The 17,446-nt window shown below is 36.2% G+C and overlaps 1 protein-coding gene across 14 annotated transcripts in view; it reads right to left on the bottom strand.

Annotated features, from left to right (window-relative positions):
* ey (eyeless) overlaps positions 1–17,446 on the bottom strand; it is a 2,912,801-nt gene that overhangs the window by 1,925,188 nt on the left and 970,167 nt on the right. The gene's annotated exons all lie outside the window — the stretch shown is intronic.

The following is a 17,446-nucleotide window of genomic DNA, read 5'->3' as shown; positions in this document are numbered from 1 at the left end:
ACTCATTACCTGATTGTAATAAGGACGATGTAAAGAGGAGGACTGAGTCGCAATCCAAGGACGACAAATACGAATTAAGCGATGCGGCGGAATCGGGGAGCGAGAGTAGTGCTGATTCAATGAACTCCGTGTTGGAGAAGCATACAAATGAAAACGGAGTAGAAGAGTGGAAAAGGGTACGGAGCAGAAGAAATAAAAGAGCTCTCTCGCAGTACCGTGCAGCACTAAGTATTGTACAACGCTTGGGAGCAGTGGTCGACCCAACAGAAGTGGAGATCGAGCGCTTGGAATGGGCCCATGAAGCGGTAGAAATAGGTCGAAGGCAGTTCAAAAGGTTTGCTGCGAGAAACCCTTGGTTCTGCAACCGGTACGAGGAGGAAGAAGCGTCGAATGGCAGAATGAAGAGGCAACGTTCGGCGGAAGGTGACAAGCCTGCTTTCAAGAGGCAGAAAGGACCGGGTCCTAGAGCCGCGAGGCAGGGCAGTCGCATAGACAAGACAAGTAGGCCCAAAACTGTAAGACAGATGGGCTCTAATAGCGAGGTAGGAACTACCTCGAAAGCTGCGAGTCAGAGGGGAGTTCAAATTACGGAAGTAGGAGATAAGCCAAAGGGAGATAACGCTAAGACTCCGGCTTTCTCGGAGCCGCTAAAAGGAGTTAACGCTAAGACTCCGAATTTCTCGTCAGTTCTACATCTTCCAAATAAACAAGCAGGCGGAGGATATTTTGTACTCGCAGCTTGGCAAAATGTCCTTTTGCACTGGAAAATTTACATGCGACTCAGGAAAAGAAGTACCGAGGATAAAAACCCCAACACGCTAGAGGTTGGCGAAGTCGAAAAGGACCTCAAAAGCCCAAGGGAAAAAAGACAGGTGGAGGTCCCCGAAGTTACCACGAACGTGCTAGAAGAGGACCAATCGCTAAATGGTGTTGTGACTCGCACAGATGAACACCCGGCACAACAATCACTAGAGGCTTAAGGGGGTCTCGAATACTCTAAACCAAAAGGGCAAGGGGAGGACGACGTCGCCAAGACGAATGTGGTGGAGGGGGAAAACAGCCCAATGGTGCTGCGAGTCCTACAGATAAACCTCCAGCCCAGTAAAGTGGCGTCGAGCGAACTCCTCGTAACCCTTGAGGAGGGTTCTTTTGATCCAGGAGCAATGGCTCTCATCGGGAGGAAAGGTTTATGGACTTAGCGCGCGCGGGTTTGGCGTTTACTACGCGCAAACGGAAGGACGGGTGCGAGCTGTAGCAATGGTAAGGAAACAGCTGCATTCATACATGCTGCTTAATTACACCACTGAGGATCTCGTAGCGGTGGCCGTTGAACAAAAGAATAAGCAGGCATTTATCCTGGCGTCCTGCTACATGGCCCATGCTGCGGAGGTCCCACCGATGGAGTGCAAAAGGCTAGTACAGGAGGAAGGGCGCAAAGGGCGGTTGGTCATAGGCGCAGATGCAAATGCGCACCACAATGCGTGGGGAGGGGCAGATACGAACGAGAGAGGCGAATCTCTGTTTTGTTACATCCTGCAAACCAATTTGCAGATAGCCAACAGGGGAAATGTCCCTACATACATTGGTCCAACATCCAGCAATGTTCTGGATATTACATTGAGCTCCGAGCGTGATATATCAAGGTATGATTGGATGGTTCTTGATAGACCATCCTTCTCCGACCATGCGTATATCAGCTTCAGCATCCCCCTAAAGAGAGTAGACAAGGGAGGACCTTTAGAAACCCTAGGTCAACGAACTGGACTAAATTCCAGAAACATGTAGAAACAAAACTGGGACAACCCAAAGAGGCTGCTAATGTAGAGGAACTGGAGGAGTCGATTGAATTCCTAACAAGGACGCTTATGACTGCGTATAACAAAGCTTGCCCTCTAAGAAGATTCAGAGGAAAAGCAAAGCCGCCAGAAGACAGATAAAAGAAATGTTTAAGCTCGAAAATACCGCGGAAAGCGAAGCGTGTCGGGACGAGTACAGGGATCTACTGAAGATCTACAAGCGTGAAATTACCAGGGCGAAGAGAAACTCGTGGAAAAAATTCTATACGGACATAGAGTGCTCCAGCGAAACAGCGCGGTTCAAAAAAGTCCTAGCAAAGGGAAACATAGTCCAGGGACTAATAAAGAAAGAGAACGGGGAACGGTCACGTAATAGTGAGAAATCCCTTGAGGTGCTTCCCGATACACATTTCCCATCCGGAGACAGTTTAGAAGAGCCAGCAGACATCACTCACACTTCGATCACGGAGCTTGTAGTGCCGGACGTTTTCCAAGTTTAAATCGCCGGGCCCATGGTATATTCCCGGCCATGCTACAAGTCTCAAGTAGGGTGGTCGTGGAATGGCTTAAAATAATATTCGATGGGTGCATAAGTCTGAATCATGTACCGCACTCTTGGAGAACTGCTCGTGTAGCTTTTCTACCAAAGGCGGGGAAGATCGGTCACCTGTATCCCAAAGACTATAGACCCATTAGCTTAACATCATTTCTGCTCAAAACCTTTGAGAGGCTGTTAGATGTGTACATAAAGTCCAACGTGGATGAAAATAGGCGATTATGGATGGTCTTAATTACATTAAAGTACATCCTGCCTTAATCAGATGGATCGGCTGCATGTTAAATTGCAGAAAGATTACATCACAATGGGGATTGTACGAGGCCACGAAATCAGTGGACAGGGGCACGCCGCAGGGAGGGGTGCTATCACCTCTGCTGTGGACGCTGGTTATCAACCAACTGCTCAGGCAATTCGATGAGGGACCCGTAAAACTTACGGCTTACGCAGATGACGTTGCAATTGTCATAAGTGGAAAGAGCCTTCCAACGATTAGTTCTTTGATCGATCGGGCGCTTCGGGATATTCATACCTGGGCATCTAGTGTCGGGTTGAAAGTCAATGCGGAGAAGACCGATATGGTCTTGTTTACAAAGAGGTACAAGGTCCCAAATTGGACCAGGCCTAAGTTAAGTGGGGTGACCTTACAGGATAAACCTTGCGCAAAATATCTAGGAATCATCCTAGACAATAAGCTGTCATGGAAGCTCAACGTGGAGGAGAGTGTCAAGAAGGCCTCAACGGCACTCTATGCATGTAAAAGAATGCTGGGGTGTACGTGAGGCCTATCGCTCTCTCTTTCTCATTAGGTTTTTACAGCGATTGTAAGCCCTTTTCTATACTATGGAGTTCTTGTTGGGGCGAAAGCCACACAAAAGACAACATACCTCAAAAAATTAGAGGGGGTATGCAGACTATCAATGCTTAGCATTACGGGAGCCCTGAAAACAACCCCGACGGCTGCACTGTATGCCATTCTGCGCATCACACCTGCAGACCTGGTAGCAAAGAACAAAGCGTTAACGACCGCAACCAGGCTCGGTGCTTCGGGGCAGCTTGAGCACCGACCATATGGCCATAGTAGTATAGCGTCATCAATCACAAAACGAACAGACTACATGATTCCCTATTTGCGCTTCGAGGGAGATCTTAAGGCCACAATAGAGGTGGACGGTTGGCGCAAGGGTGCGCAAATGGCGGACGAGGCGATACATGTGTACACCGATGGATCCAAAGTAGTGTGAAGGAGTAGAGTCTGCGGTATACTGCTCTGATCCGGAAATAATCAGATCCTACAGCCTGCCGAATTACTGTAGCGTTTTCCAAGCGGAAATATTAGCCGTAACCAAAGCAGTAGAAACCCTGGAAGAGAATAGCTTAACCTGCAACCGTGTTAACTTTTATATTGACAGTCAAGCAGCAATTAAGGCAATAATCTCGCATAGCACAGCATCTAAATGCGTGTTAGAGTGTAAGCAGTCTCTGGAGAGAATCGGGACAGGGAGAAGCATACATCTCTATTGGGTCCCCGGACTTATGGGAATAGATGGGAATGAAAAAGCGGACGAACTAGCTAAAAAGGGCGCATCCCTTGAAGCTTGCTCCGTAGATGTCGCAATTAGATTGGGCGAGATTAAGCGAATGCGAGAGGTGCACATGATCGACCAAGCGGGAAAGGCGTGGTTTCAAGCGCGGGGCTGTAAAGTGTCGAAGATTATGTGTAGGTGTTACAACCTTAGACTAACACAGTTGTTTCTATCATTAAAAAGAGAGGACTGTAGACTCATGACGGGTATTCTGACTGGTCTCTGCCTTCTGGTGTCACATGCCTTTAAATTAGGCTTGGTCATTGACTGCAGATGTAAGAAGTGCGGGTTGGAGGAGGAAACGATCGAGCACGTTCTGTGCTCGTGCCCTGCACTTGCCAGGCTAAGACTCCAGCTATTAGGAGTGATACAGCTGTCAGATCTAGAAGCAGCAAGTGGCTTAAGTCCTAGGAAGCTTCTAGTATTTGCCAAGAGGACGGAGTTATTTTACATAGGTCCTGTTTTTTGATAGGGTTTTTCAATTTGATCGTTAAAACAAACTTCTGGTAACACTACGGACTCAATCAGTCTATGTGAGGTCCTCATGGACCGGCCAGTTCAACCTACCTACCTACCTAGCTTGTCTTTTTTCTAATTAAACGGAGATTTACGTAAAGATAAAATATCTGGAAAAAAAGTTGTCGTTTTGCCCTCGCAAAAAGTAATTTTTGTCATATTTTTTCATAAAAAAAAACAATAATCTGAAATGATAAGCTGATATCTCGAAAACTATCTAGTTGAGCAAAAAAGAATGTATGATGCATTTATAGCAAATTTTATCGTCTTTCCGATTATGTAAACTTTTTTGCAATTGCTTGACCTGTTCGTGAGACATATGTAATTAAAAGGAGCCATCCTTTTGCTTTTTTGGAATAACAGTAAATTGCAAATATCTCAAATACGGTACCATAGAATCAAAAATGAACTAGATTTTCGAAATCAGGGGGTGGTTTTACATACGAATTTCATATCGGCGTCTCTGGTAAATTTTGGCCGTCGACCAGTGTATTTAGCGTTTATTTAATTTAGTAAACTAAAGAAAACAAAACTTTAGATATTATGTATAAATAAGATCGCATATGTACCTAAGCGCGTATCCGCATTTAAACCAGGGTTGCATAATAGCTCGATAAAAATTTGATAATTTGAAAACATAAACTAAGGCATTGAAGCTGGGTTTTTTTTTGTAAATCGAGTTCTATGCAACCAATTTGCTTATCTACTTTTAGGCGTGGAGCAATAGGTTCAACGAGTAAGATCATATAGCAAATTAAATGCACCAAACGAAAAATAAAAATTTGTTTAATACCCTATAATAAAATAAGATTTAATAAGGTAAAGATTACAAATAATGTGATAGAAATTATAGAACAAAATACAACATAATTAGATTAGACATTCCAAAAATAAAATTACCTGTAATAAAATCAGGTTTAATAAAATAATAGAGATTATCAAATACCGGCTATAAAAATAAAATAACAATAAAATTTATCTAAATCCGATTAAAATAAAATACAATTAAAGTAAATAAATACATTAAATAAATAAATAAGGAAATAAAATACGTAGCTACAACAAAAACAGCAAACTAATAACCCTAAAGACTTAACGTATGAATACGTTTAGTAAGGTAGTTTTTTTTCTCGAAGTCAACTTTTGTGTTGGAATAATCGTTAAAAGGTGTATGTAACTCGGTCAATACACCCACAACACATTCATTTTTCTTCCCTTATTTTACATAGGGTTTTCTTTAAAATATTTTAAATAATCCTTAGTATAGGTTTACTTGTATTGCATTTATTGTCAAGCATACACATATTTGTGGCAACCAATATGGGTATTATATCAGAAGGAATATGTTTTATAAAATCAATATCAAAACAGATTACCCATTTTCCTCAGGTTGCGCTTTCCTTTTTATTAACCCCTTTTCATATACTAATTTTTTTTTTATTAAGCCCTTTTATTAACTGATAAAGACGTGAAGTAGATACCGAATTAAATTATTTATCAAGGAGAAATTTCTCTTTTGATTTTGATTCCCTAAGACTGACCATTAGTTAGGTTTAATCTTCACGGAGTTACCGGGTTTCGATTAAGCATATACATAAAACATTATATTTTGAATAAGATTTCGTTAAATTGTATTAGATTAGATTAGATTAGATTTATTCATTTTCTTTCAAATCAAAATGATTGTTTACATGTTTACATATATAAAATTGCACTTAAATTAATACATTGAAATTGAAAGAAAAGTAAGGCATTCTATAAAGTTATCTAAAACTTTAGTTTTGAATGCCATCTCAAAAAAATTAAAGTTACAAAATGTAAAATAAAATGTATGCCAATAGAAAATAACAACGTTGAATTTAAATTACTAAGTGGCAGGGTTCAGCAAAGTTTTGATGTCGTCGTGTGACTGCTCTAATAAAAATGATTTGATACGTTTTACAAATTCACGCATATTTCTAATGACACGTATAGACGCAGGTAGCGTATTGAAAGCTTTACAAGATACGATAGTAAAAAAGTTATTATAATGGGTAGTATGAAAAGTGGGAACAACAACAAGTCCGAGTGAGTTTTGCCTCAAATTATAATTATCCGTGACTAGGCTGTGTAAATACCCACAACGAATAAAGAATATTTTTAAGGTCTTGTAATAGTACATGTGTTTTACTGGAAGAATTTTCAGCTCTCTAAACAACTCCATGCTGTGGTGGAAACGGTTCACATTACATATTTTCCTTATGACACATTTTTGAATAGTAAGAAGTTGCTGGATTTTACTGTAAGACGCACCACCCCAGCAGCATATGCCATATTGAAGCTTAGAGTGAACCAAAGCGTAATAAAGCGTCTTAAGCATTGCGTTTGAACATATATTCCTTTGACTATAAAAATAACGCAGAGTAGATCGCATGTATGCCTTCAGGCGAGAAATATGTGTTGACCAACTTAAGAATTGGTCCACAGAAACACCCAGATATTGGTAGGTATCAACTCTTTCAATTGGGAAACACTTATCGCTACAATTTGTTTCATGATTAAACGATGTACCAGAGCACGACATATTGCTAAGGGAGAAACGTCTACAGTCAGTGGCGTGGAATATAATGGCAATATCAAGTGAGATTCTTGGATGTAAATTGAAATACATCAGTTTAGTTTTATTGCTGACGATAAGTTTATGTTTAGCAAACCACACTCTCAACAAATGAGCATCGAAGTAGACACCTGCTACCAAATCCAGATAGTTCGATGAACTATCGATTAATTTTAAATAAAATTTATAATTTAAAATGGGAATTCCGATGTTTTCATTCACTTAGAAGGCATAGGGTTTACAGGTAAGGGGCCACCGAAATATAGGTGCTTCAGTGGCCATGGATTTGAGGGTGGGAATAGCACCGGGCGTCGCAACAAAACCCGCGGCGCCCCTATGTATATTCGGCCTTATTATTTTTTCTTTTCAATTTTCAGCCTGTTTCTTTTTGTAATTTTCAGCTTTTTTCGATTTTCAACGTATGGATAACCGGTCATTTCCGGTTCGGTAAATTTTTTTTCCGGTTAGATTTTTTTTGGAATTTTGAATTTGAATGTTGTAACGGTCTGTCCGCGACATCCGGTTCTACCGGATATTGTTTTTAATCCATTTGAGCATTTTGAATTTGTTCTGCGCTTTTGACCATTTCTTAAGGCATGATAGGTTTTTTTCTGCTTATGGCGCAGGACAGCAAGGTTGGCAAGAACCCAGCCCAGCCGACATGCATGCGCGGTTCCAGGGGGGTGGTGCGGAACTCACGAAAAAAGCACACTTATGCAGATAACATTGCTTGTCTGTAGCGCGTGTTAGCCAGCGCGAGTCAAGTGAATGTGCTCCTACAGCAAAAACCACTAAGCCATTGCGTCAGCAATACAATTCAAAATTTGAATTTTAGTTGCAAAGCATGCTGTGATAATTTATAGCGCTATTCTAGCGAAATCTATTTTTTTGTGAAAGCTAAACCAAGTCAAAGTGTAATTGCGGGTCGTAGAGAGTCATTGTGTTGCGATTTTAATTGCGTTATTGGTTTTGTACTGTGAAAATTAATTATTTAGGAATAATTCCTGTAAACAAAAGACACTGTAATGGTAAGTAGTTTTTCGTATAAACTAAATTTTTTCGAATATTCGCCGATATCTAATTGTGTGACTTTTTGCAATTGATTAAAATAATACGTAATTTATTGACACTTCCCATTTATGTTACTGAGGAAGTTTAACAATTTCCCTAGAGAAAATGAAAAGTATTTAGTGCAAAAGCGCAGTTTGAACGTAAAGTGCTTCGTAATTTTGAGAAGAATATTTATTTTTCTTAAGAAAACTAGAATAGTTTAAACTTATGCCAGATATTAGTTGGGCAAAGCAGCTGAAAAAAAACATGAACTTACAAGTTATAGTTTGAAATTCCATTTCCAAATGACATTCCCATTAAAATTTCCAATCATAACAGCTTTATAAACCTATTTATTTTTTTTTATGAATAAGGGGATTAATTTTTGAAGAGGAGTAAAAATATTGTTAGTGCTTTGCACACGCTTTGGCTGCACCAATTTATAAACTCTTCTTGATAAGCTGTGGAACACCCGAATGAAATTCTTATTTAAGTACATACATGCTTTACAGACAGACCGCCAGAAGTCCATTTTGTCGTACTTTCCAACTGCAAAAAAGAGTAAGAAAGATGCCGATAACTCAAATGCTCAACCCGATGATGTCTCATGAGAAACCCGCAAGTTCTGTCACTGAAGCAGACAATTCTAGATGTGAAATGGAGAGTTCGCACGCTAGCATACCATCTACCTCAAAAGCTGCACAACTTCAGCAAATTCTTTATGATCCAGTAAAAGTTACGAATGACGTAGGTGATTATATGGGACAAAGAATCGACGATTACACAAAGAAATCTTTGCTTGAAAATCCTTGGGTTCCTCCAGAAAATTATACTTTTCCATTTTCAACGAGAATGGTTTCTGGTAAAGAGATTAAAAATTATATAACCCATAAACATTTAAATGCTTACAAAGAATGGCTTGTACTATCCAATGTGAAAAAGGGCCTCTTCTGTAAATATTGCCCATGGTTCACGCCCCTAGGTGGTGGCAAAATTTCTTTGGGAGCTCTCGTAGCTAAGCCATTAACAAATTTCAAGAACTTAGTTGGAACCAGAAACGATTTAGAAGTACACGCACAAAATATTTACCACAAAAATGCAATGGCTGCGGGAAAGGACTTCTTGAGAAACCATCATAACCCTCAAAATGAAGTAATAAGTCTTCTCGACAATAATTATCTTAGAGCGAAACAAGAGAATAGAGAAAAACTTGTACGAATTACGAAGGCTATTATTTTTTTAGGAAGGCAGAACATTGCACTCCGTGGTCACAGAGATTATGGGCCGTTGCTATTGGATCAAACTTGTAAGCAGAATGAGGGATACTTTAGGGCAGTGCTCAGGTTGATGGTTGATTCAGGTGACAAACTTCTGGAATCTCATCTCAATAACACGTCTTCGAGAGCAACATATATAAGTAAAGACACACAAAACCAGCTAATTAGTGTTGCAGGGCTGAAATATTATAGACAATTTTGATGAGAGTGACTCGAGCTGAATACTACTCGCTTGTTTTTGATGAATCTCCACATCTTTCAGGAAAACTCAGGTATTTTTACGTTATAATTAGAGAAAACCTGTGTCGTAATTTTGAAAAATAATTTGCCGGAATATATTTTTTAAACGAGTCATCGTTTTGCATACATTGCGGTTTATTCAAAACGCTTTTTAAATTTACTTTGTCATTAATTCGTTTCATATAGAGTTATTAGGAAGAAATATCCATACCAATTTCACACTACATTTTCCGTGATAATTTGAATAGTAGCATGATTTGTTTCAGCTCAATTTTTGACATTCCGATGTCCAGTTTAATTTTCTTTTTGAATTTTAAAAAATACTTAATACTTATTAATATAATTTTTTTTGGTTTTGGGTGGTTACAGGTTAGTATAGTACTTGGATATGTTGATTTTTCTGAAGAAGAACCCAGCATTAGAGAGGACTTCTGCACGTTTTTGGATGCTTTTGATGAGCTATCCAAGAATACTACTGCAGATGCCTCTGAAGTGGAAGATGAAAATTCGTCGCCTACGACTGCTAAAGAAGACAACCAAACTGACAGAGAATTATCTTTAACAGGAGTCGGTCTCGGGCAAATGGTTTTGAAGGAAATGAAGAAAATCGGACTTAAAATTAAATTGTGTGCATCAATAGGAACTGATACGTGTGCCGTCATGCTCTCAAATTGCGGAGCCGTCAACGAAATCCGAAAAGAAGCAGAAAATGCTGTAGTAAGTCCCTGTTTCTCTCATAAACTCAACAGCAGCATATCTAAATCTGTAAAAGTACGAGTAATCGAGATAGTTTGCAGTACCATACCAGAGGTCGACAAGTTCTTTAAAAAGTCGTATCCTAAGCGTGCCACAGCGTTATATAATTTACTTGGGAACAACTTGTTCAATTATGTGAAACACGATGGGTGCAACGTCATGATGCAGTGATTCAGTTTGGTGCGAAAATGCCACTGATTGTGGATGCTTTGACAAAAATAAGTGAGTGAAGGAACAGAGAAACAGCTGGAAAAGCAACGGTTCTTATTGCAGCTGTGTGCAAATTTGAATTCATTGTCGGGATCTTTTGTCTGTGTGATGTATTGTCGCTCACTCATTCACTCAGCGTCATATTCGAAAAGGAGGATATCGATTTGGCTAAAGCATCGACGATGATTGATATGCTGCTCGTGTCGTTTCAAAATCGTAGAAAGACAGCAGATCAAACCTTCAAGATTATTTATTCAGATGCAAAAAAAAATTGGCGGAAGAACTAGATGTCAACGAGGGAAAACCAAAAACATCTAGCAGACAAACAGGACGCAACAATTACAGCATGCCAACTTGTGAAGATTACTACAGGGTCTCCGTGTATATTCCTTTGTTGGACAGTATCAGTGAAGATTTGAAAACTCGTTTTTCAAAAGAAGTTTTGGATGGATTCCCGTTATGTTCGCTGCTTCCTGAGAAAGTGTGTACTCTTAAGGCAAATGAAATTGAAAATCTGATCAGCTGCTTGATTACAAGATTCAACGGTCTACAACGGACCTCTGCATGGGGAACGTTAAAGCAATGCGATGTCGACATATACCCAATAATTCACGTTTTTCTTCGCATATTCTGCACATTTTCTGTGACAAACGCGAGCTCTGAACGCTGTTTTTCCACCCTTCGCCGTTTGAAAACATGGCTCAGAACTACTATGCTACAAGAATGATTGATCGGTTTGGCACTACTACATACGCATTTCGACATTGAAGTAACACCTGAGAATGTCATTGACAGATTTGCGAAAATAGGACCACATCGTCTTGTTTTATGATTTAATTTTTTCAACAATTGTATCATGTACAGAGTAAATATTGACTGTAATGAAATATTAATATACATAGTAGTTTCTTATCACAAAACGGTTTTTTACTAATTTCTAATTTTTCTTGCTTGGTCTACCATTTTACGTTATCACTATATATATTTAATAATAATAATATTATATATGTTAGTCATAGTTGCTCATTTAACCGGCTTTGACCTGTGTCAGGGAAATAAAATTGAAATATCAAATTTAAAAACGTATTTCAAAAATTTACGTAAATAGTTCTTGTCGTGATGAGCATAGTGGCAGAAATATGTGGAGTTATAAGGAAAATATGTGTTACATTTTATCAGGATACGTATATTGCACTTCGAGTTCTGGCTCCAGAAACATTTGGCAAACGCTTGGTCAAAACAGGGACCAGCCACACCCATTTCCAAAATTGTTTCATTTATTCATTTTCTTATTTTAAATACACTTTAGAAGTATAATATCATGTTGTTTTTCACAAAGATATTCCCTATTCTATTCGCCGGCGGTCCATTTAAAGTTCTTTTATATAAAAGTGGGCGTGGTCCTTCACAGAATTCGACAATTTTTCCCCGGCTTATTCCCTGTTATAAAGGTTAACAGCTTGCCGAGTTTTGTGTCCAGCTTTAACCCTTTTTGTTTTATGACCAATAATTGAAAAATTTATTTTGTCAGAAGTGGGCAGTGCCACTCCGTTTTAGTATATTTTCAAAATTTTGAGCTAGGGGACACTATATCAACCCACTCCTGAAATTTGTTATGGTAGTTAATAATGCAGCTACTGAATTATCACGTTTTTGGTGTTTTTGAAAGTTTTATGTATATGAAAAGGGGGCATGGTTATTGTCCAATTTCACTCAATTTAAATAGATTTCGGAGATGAGTGTCAACGAACCTACGTACCAAATTCAAATAAAATATATCGTGCTTACCGACTGACGGACATGGCTAAATGATTTTTTTTTCACCCTGATCATTTTGATGTATGGAAGTTATCTATCTCGATTAGTTTATGCCGTTACAATATATATTTACGCGAACAAGATTAATATCCTCTATTGAGCTTTGCTCAACTGAGTATAAACAAGTAAGGAAGGCTAAGTTCGGGTGTAACCGAACATTACATACTCAGCTGAGAGCTATGGAGACAAAATAAGGGAAAATCACCATGTAGGAAAATGAACCTAGGGTAACCCTGGAATGTGTTAGAATGACATGTGTATCAAATGGAAGGTATTAAAGAGTATTTTAAGAGGGAGGGGGCCATAGTTCTGTAGGTGGACGCCACTTAGGGATCGCCATAAAGGTGGACCAGGGCTGACTCTAGAATTTGTTTGTACGATATGGGTATCAAATGAAAGGTTTTAATGAGTATTTTAAAAGGGCGTGGGCTTACTTCTTTAGGTGGACGCCTTTTCCAGATATCGCCATAAAGGTGGACCAGGGGTGACTCCAGAATTTGTTCGTACGATATGGGTATCAAATGAAAGGTGTTAGTGAGTATTTTAAAAGGGAGTGGGCCTTAGTTCTATAGGTGGACGCCTTTTCGAGATATTGCCATGAAGGTGGACCAGCGGTGACTCTAGAATTTGTTTGTCAGATACGGGTAACAAATTAAAGATGTTAATGAGTATTTTAAAAGGGCGTGGGCCTTAGTTCTATAGGTGGGCGCCTTTTCGAGATATCACCATAAAGGTGGACCAGGGGTGACTCTAGAATTTGTTTGTACGATATGGGTATCAAATGAAAGGTGTTAATGAGTATTTTAAAAGGGAGTGGGCCTTAGTTATATAGGTGAACACCTTTTCGAGATATCACCATAAAGGAGGACCAGGGGTGACTCTAGAATTTGTTTGTACGATATGGGTATCAAATGAAAGGTGTTAATGAGTATTTTAAAAGGGAGTGGGCCTTAGTTCTATAGGTGGACGCCTTTTCGAGACATCGCCATAAAGATGGACCAGGGGTGACTCTAGAATTTGTTTGTACGATATGGGTATCAAATGAAAGGTGTTAGTGAGTATTTTAAAAGGGAGTTGGCCTTAGTTCTATAGGTGGACACCTTTTCGAGATATCGCCATAAAGGTGGACCAGGGGTGACTCTATAATGTGTTTTTACGATATGGGTATCAAATTAGAGGTATTAATTAGGGTCTTAAAAGGGAGTGGTGATAGTTGTATATGTGAAGGCGTTTTCGAGATATCGACCAAAATGTGGACCAGGGTGACCCAGAACATCATCTGTCGGGTACCGCTAATTTATTTATATATGTAGTACCACGAACAGTATTCCTGTCAAAATTCCAAGGCCTTTTGATTTCGCCCTGCAAAACTTTTTCATTTTCTTCTACTTAATTTGGTAGGTGTCACACCCATTTTATAAAGTTTTTTTCTAAAGTTATAGTTTGCTTCAATAAACCAATCCAATTACCATGTTTCATCCCTTTTTTTCGTATTTGGTATAGAATTATGGCATTTTTTTTTCATTTTTCGTACTTTTCGATTTCGAAAAAGTGGGCGTGGTCATAATCGGACTTCGGCCATTTTTTTTACCAATACAAAGTGAGTTCAGATCAGTGTGAACAGAGTTTAGTAAAGATATATCGATTTTTGCTCAAGTTATCGTGTTAACGGCCGATTGGAAGGACAGACGGCCGACTGCGTATAAAAACTGGGCGTGGTTTCAACCGATTTCGCCCATTTTCACAGAAAACTGTTATAGTCCTAGAATCTAAGCCCCTACCAAATTGCACAAGGATTGGTAAATTTTTGTTCGACTTATAGCATTAAAAGTATCCTAGACAAATTAAATGAATGTATATATGTACATGTTGTATATATGTAGTGAATTAATTACAGTAATAACAATAATGAAATTTATAAAAAACTTTTTTAATTTTACAATGAAAATGTAATGTTTTTATTAAACTATATAAATTATAGAAGTATAAATGGAATTAAACCATTAAAAGATAAAAGTTAGCAGCTTTTTCTTGATCATCTTACTCCTTTAATTGGAGTTTATTTTCTCATTTTTATCATTAACAATGATAAGCCTCTTTTTGGCTTCAATTAATATTATGAATAAGGGTATAATATTTACCTAAGGTTAGGTCGAAACTAAATGCAATAAAATTGCTTCATTATTCAAGGTAGATTGAAGAATCAATACTTTTTGAATGCAAATCAAATGTTATTTTTAACTACAACCCTATTATATAATTATTTTGATCAGTTTAGTATACTTTGATTTCATTCATGATAAAGTCCAATAATCATATAAAAATATTAGATAATTTAATAATTATGATTATAGGTAGAATTAATACAATTTCTACATCGAAGATTAAAAAAGTAATGGTAATTAAAAAAAAAACGTAAAGAGAAAGGTAATCGTGATGATGATTTAGGATCAAATCCGCATTCGAATGGTGAACATTTTTCTCGATCTCTTAAGGTTTTTTTGGATAAAATGGATGCTATAATTATGATAATTGTTGTAATAATTATAATTAATATTATTATTGTTAAAATTAAATAAATTATCTATACTACTGTAATTAGTAGTCTTTATGATTGGAAGTCAAATATACAATTATATTATATAGATTAATTAATTAATTTAGTTATATTTATATATATACATATATATATATATATATATATATATATACATATATATTAGTAAATTATTAATTTCCTCATCAATAAGTTGAGATATATAATAATAACCATACAATATCTACAAAATGTCAATATCAAGCAGCTGCTTCAAATCCGAAATGATGGGTTTTTGAAAAATGATAGTTTAAGTGGCGCATTAAACAAATTAATAAAAAAGTTGTTCCGATTAATACATAATTCCATGGAATCCTGTAGCTATAAAAAATGTAAATCTATAAATAGAATCTGCAATTGTAAATGGGGCTTCAATATATTCATAAGCTTGAAGAAGTCTAAAATAAATTCCTAATAAAATTGTAAAAAATAATCCTTGTGTTGTTTGTGAATAATTATTTTCTATTATTTTATGGTGAGCTCATGTAATTGTTACTCCTGATGTTAATAAAATAATAGTATTTAATAGAGGAATTTGGAAAGGGTTAAAAGATTTAATTCCTATAGGTGGTCATGAAATACCTAATTCAATTTATGGGGCTAATCTTCTATGAAAAAAAGCTCAAAAAAATTATAAAAAAAATAAAATTTCTGATAAAATAAATAAAATTATTCCTCATCGTAATCCTAGTGTTACAGGTAATGTATGAAGTCCTTGGAATGTTCTTTCTCGTGAAATATCCCGTCATCATTGATAAACAGTTAAAATTGTAATAATATTACCTAATAAAAATAGTGATATATCATATTGATGAAATCATTTTACTAGTCCTGATATTGAAGTTATTGCTCCAATAGCTCCTGTTAAAGGTCAAGGGCTAAAATCTACTAAGTGAAATGGATGATTTGCATGTGTTTTCATTTTATAAAAATATTTAATTGATTTCTCTAGAATATAAAGTACTTAATACTGCAAATACATAAGATTGAATAATTGCGACTGCTGATTCAAGAATTAATAGTGCAATTTGACTAGTTAATAATAATATTATAATTATATTATTAATAGAAGATCCTGTATTACCTAATAAAGTTAATAATAAATGACCAGCAATTATATTAGCAGTTAATCGTACTGCTAAAGTTCCTGGTCGAATAATATTACTAATAGTTTCAATGCAATCTATAAATGGTATTCGAATTTTAGGTGTTCCTTGAGGGACTAGATGAGCGAATATATGTTGAGTATTATTGATTCAGGCATAGATTATAAAACATATTCATAAAGGTAATGCTATTGTTAATGTAAAAATTAGGTGTCTAGTTCTTGTAAAAATATATGGGAATAATCCTATAAAATTATTTAATAAAATTATTGAAAATAATGAAATAAAAATAAAAGTGGATCCTGAGTAACTTTTTGGTCCTAATAAAGTTTTGAACTCTTTGTGTAAAGATGTTAAGATAAAATTTCATATAATATTCCATCGAGAAGGGATTAATCAATAAGTTGATGGAATAATTAATAATCCAATAAATGAACTTATTCAATTTAATGATAAGTTTAAAATTCTTGATGAAGGATCAAATACAGAAAATAAATTAGTTATCATTTTCAGTTGAATTAATTAATTATTTTATTTTTAAAATAATTAGATTTATATGTTTGATTAATTAATGAATAATAATTAATAATTCTAAATATAATAAATTGAAAATATAAAAATAATATTAATCATCTAATAGGGGCTATTTGTGGAATTAAAAAATATTAAAATTATTAATAATTTTAGTTTGACATACTAATGTTATAAATTTAACAAATTTTTTTTATATTGTGAAATAATTTTATTATTAAGTTCATTAGAAGTAATTGCTAATTTATTATTAAGTGGTTTAAGAGACCAATACTTGCTGTCAGTCATCTAATGATGAATTATTATTAATTCATTTAATAAAATTTTTTACAGGAATTCTTTCAATTACAATAGGTATAAAACTATGATTAGTTCCACAAATTTCAGAGCATTGTCCAAAAAATAATCCAGGACGGTTAATTATAAAATTAGTTTGGTTTAGTCGTCCTGGTGTTCTATCAATTTTTACACCAAGAGCAGGAATAGTTCATGAATGAATAACATCTGCTGCTGAAGCTAAAATTCGAATTTGTGAATTTATAGGTAAAATTACTCGATTATCTACGTCTAATAATCGAAAATTATTATTATTTCATTTGTTGGGATTATATATGAATCAAATTCAATATTTAAAAAATTTGAATATTCATATTTTCAGTATCATTGATGTCCAATAGTTTTTAATGTTATTGATGGTTCATTAATTTCATCTAATAAATATAATAATCGAAGTGATGGGAAAGCAATAAAAAATAATATAATTGTTGGGAGAATCGTTCAAATTACTTCAATGGTTTGTCCATGTAATAAAT

Source organism: Eurosta solidaginis, chromosome X, assembly GCF_040869045.1.
Source record: "Eurosta solidaginis isolate ZX-2024a chromosome X, ASM4086904v1, whole genome shotgun sequence".
Classification (NCBI taxonomy): domain Eukaryota; kingdom Metazoa; phylum Arthropoda; class Insecta; order Diptera; family Tephritidae; genus Eurosta; species Eurosta solidaginis.
This window is presented reverse-complemented; position numbering and strand designations above follow the sequence as displayed.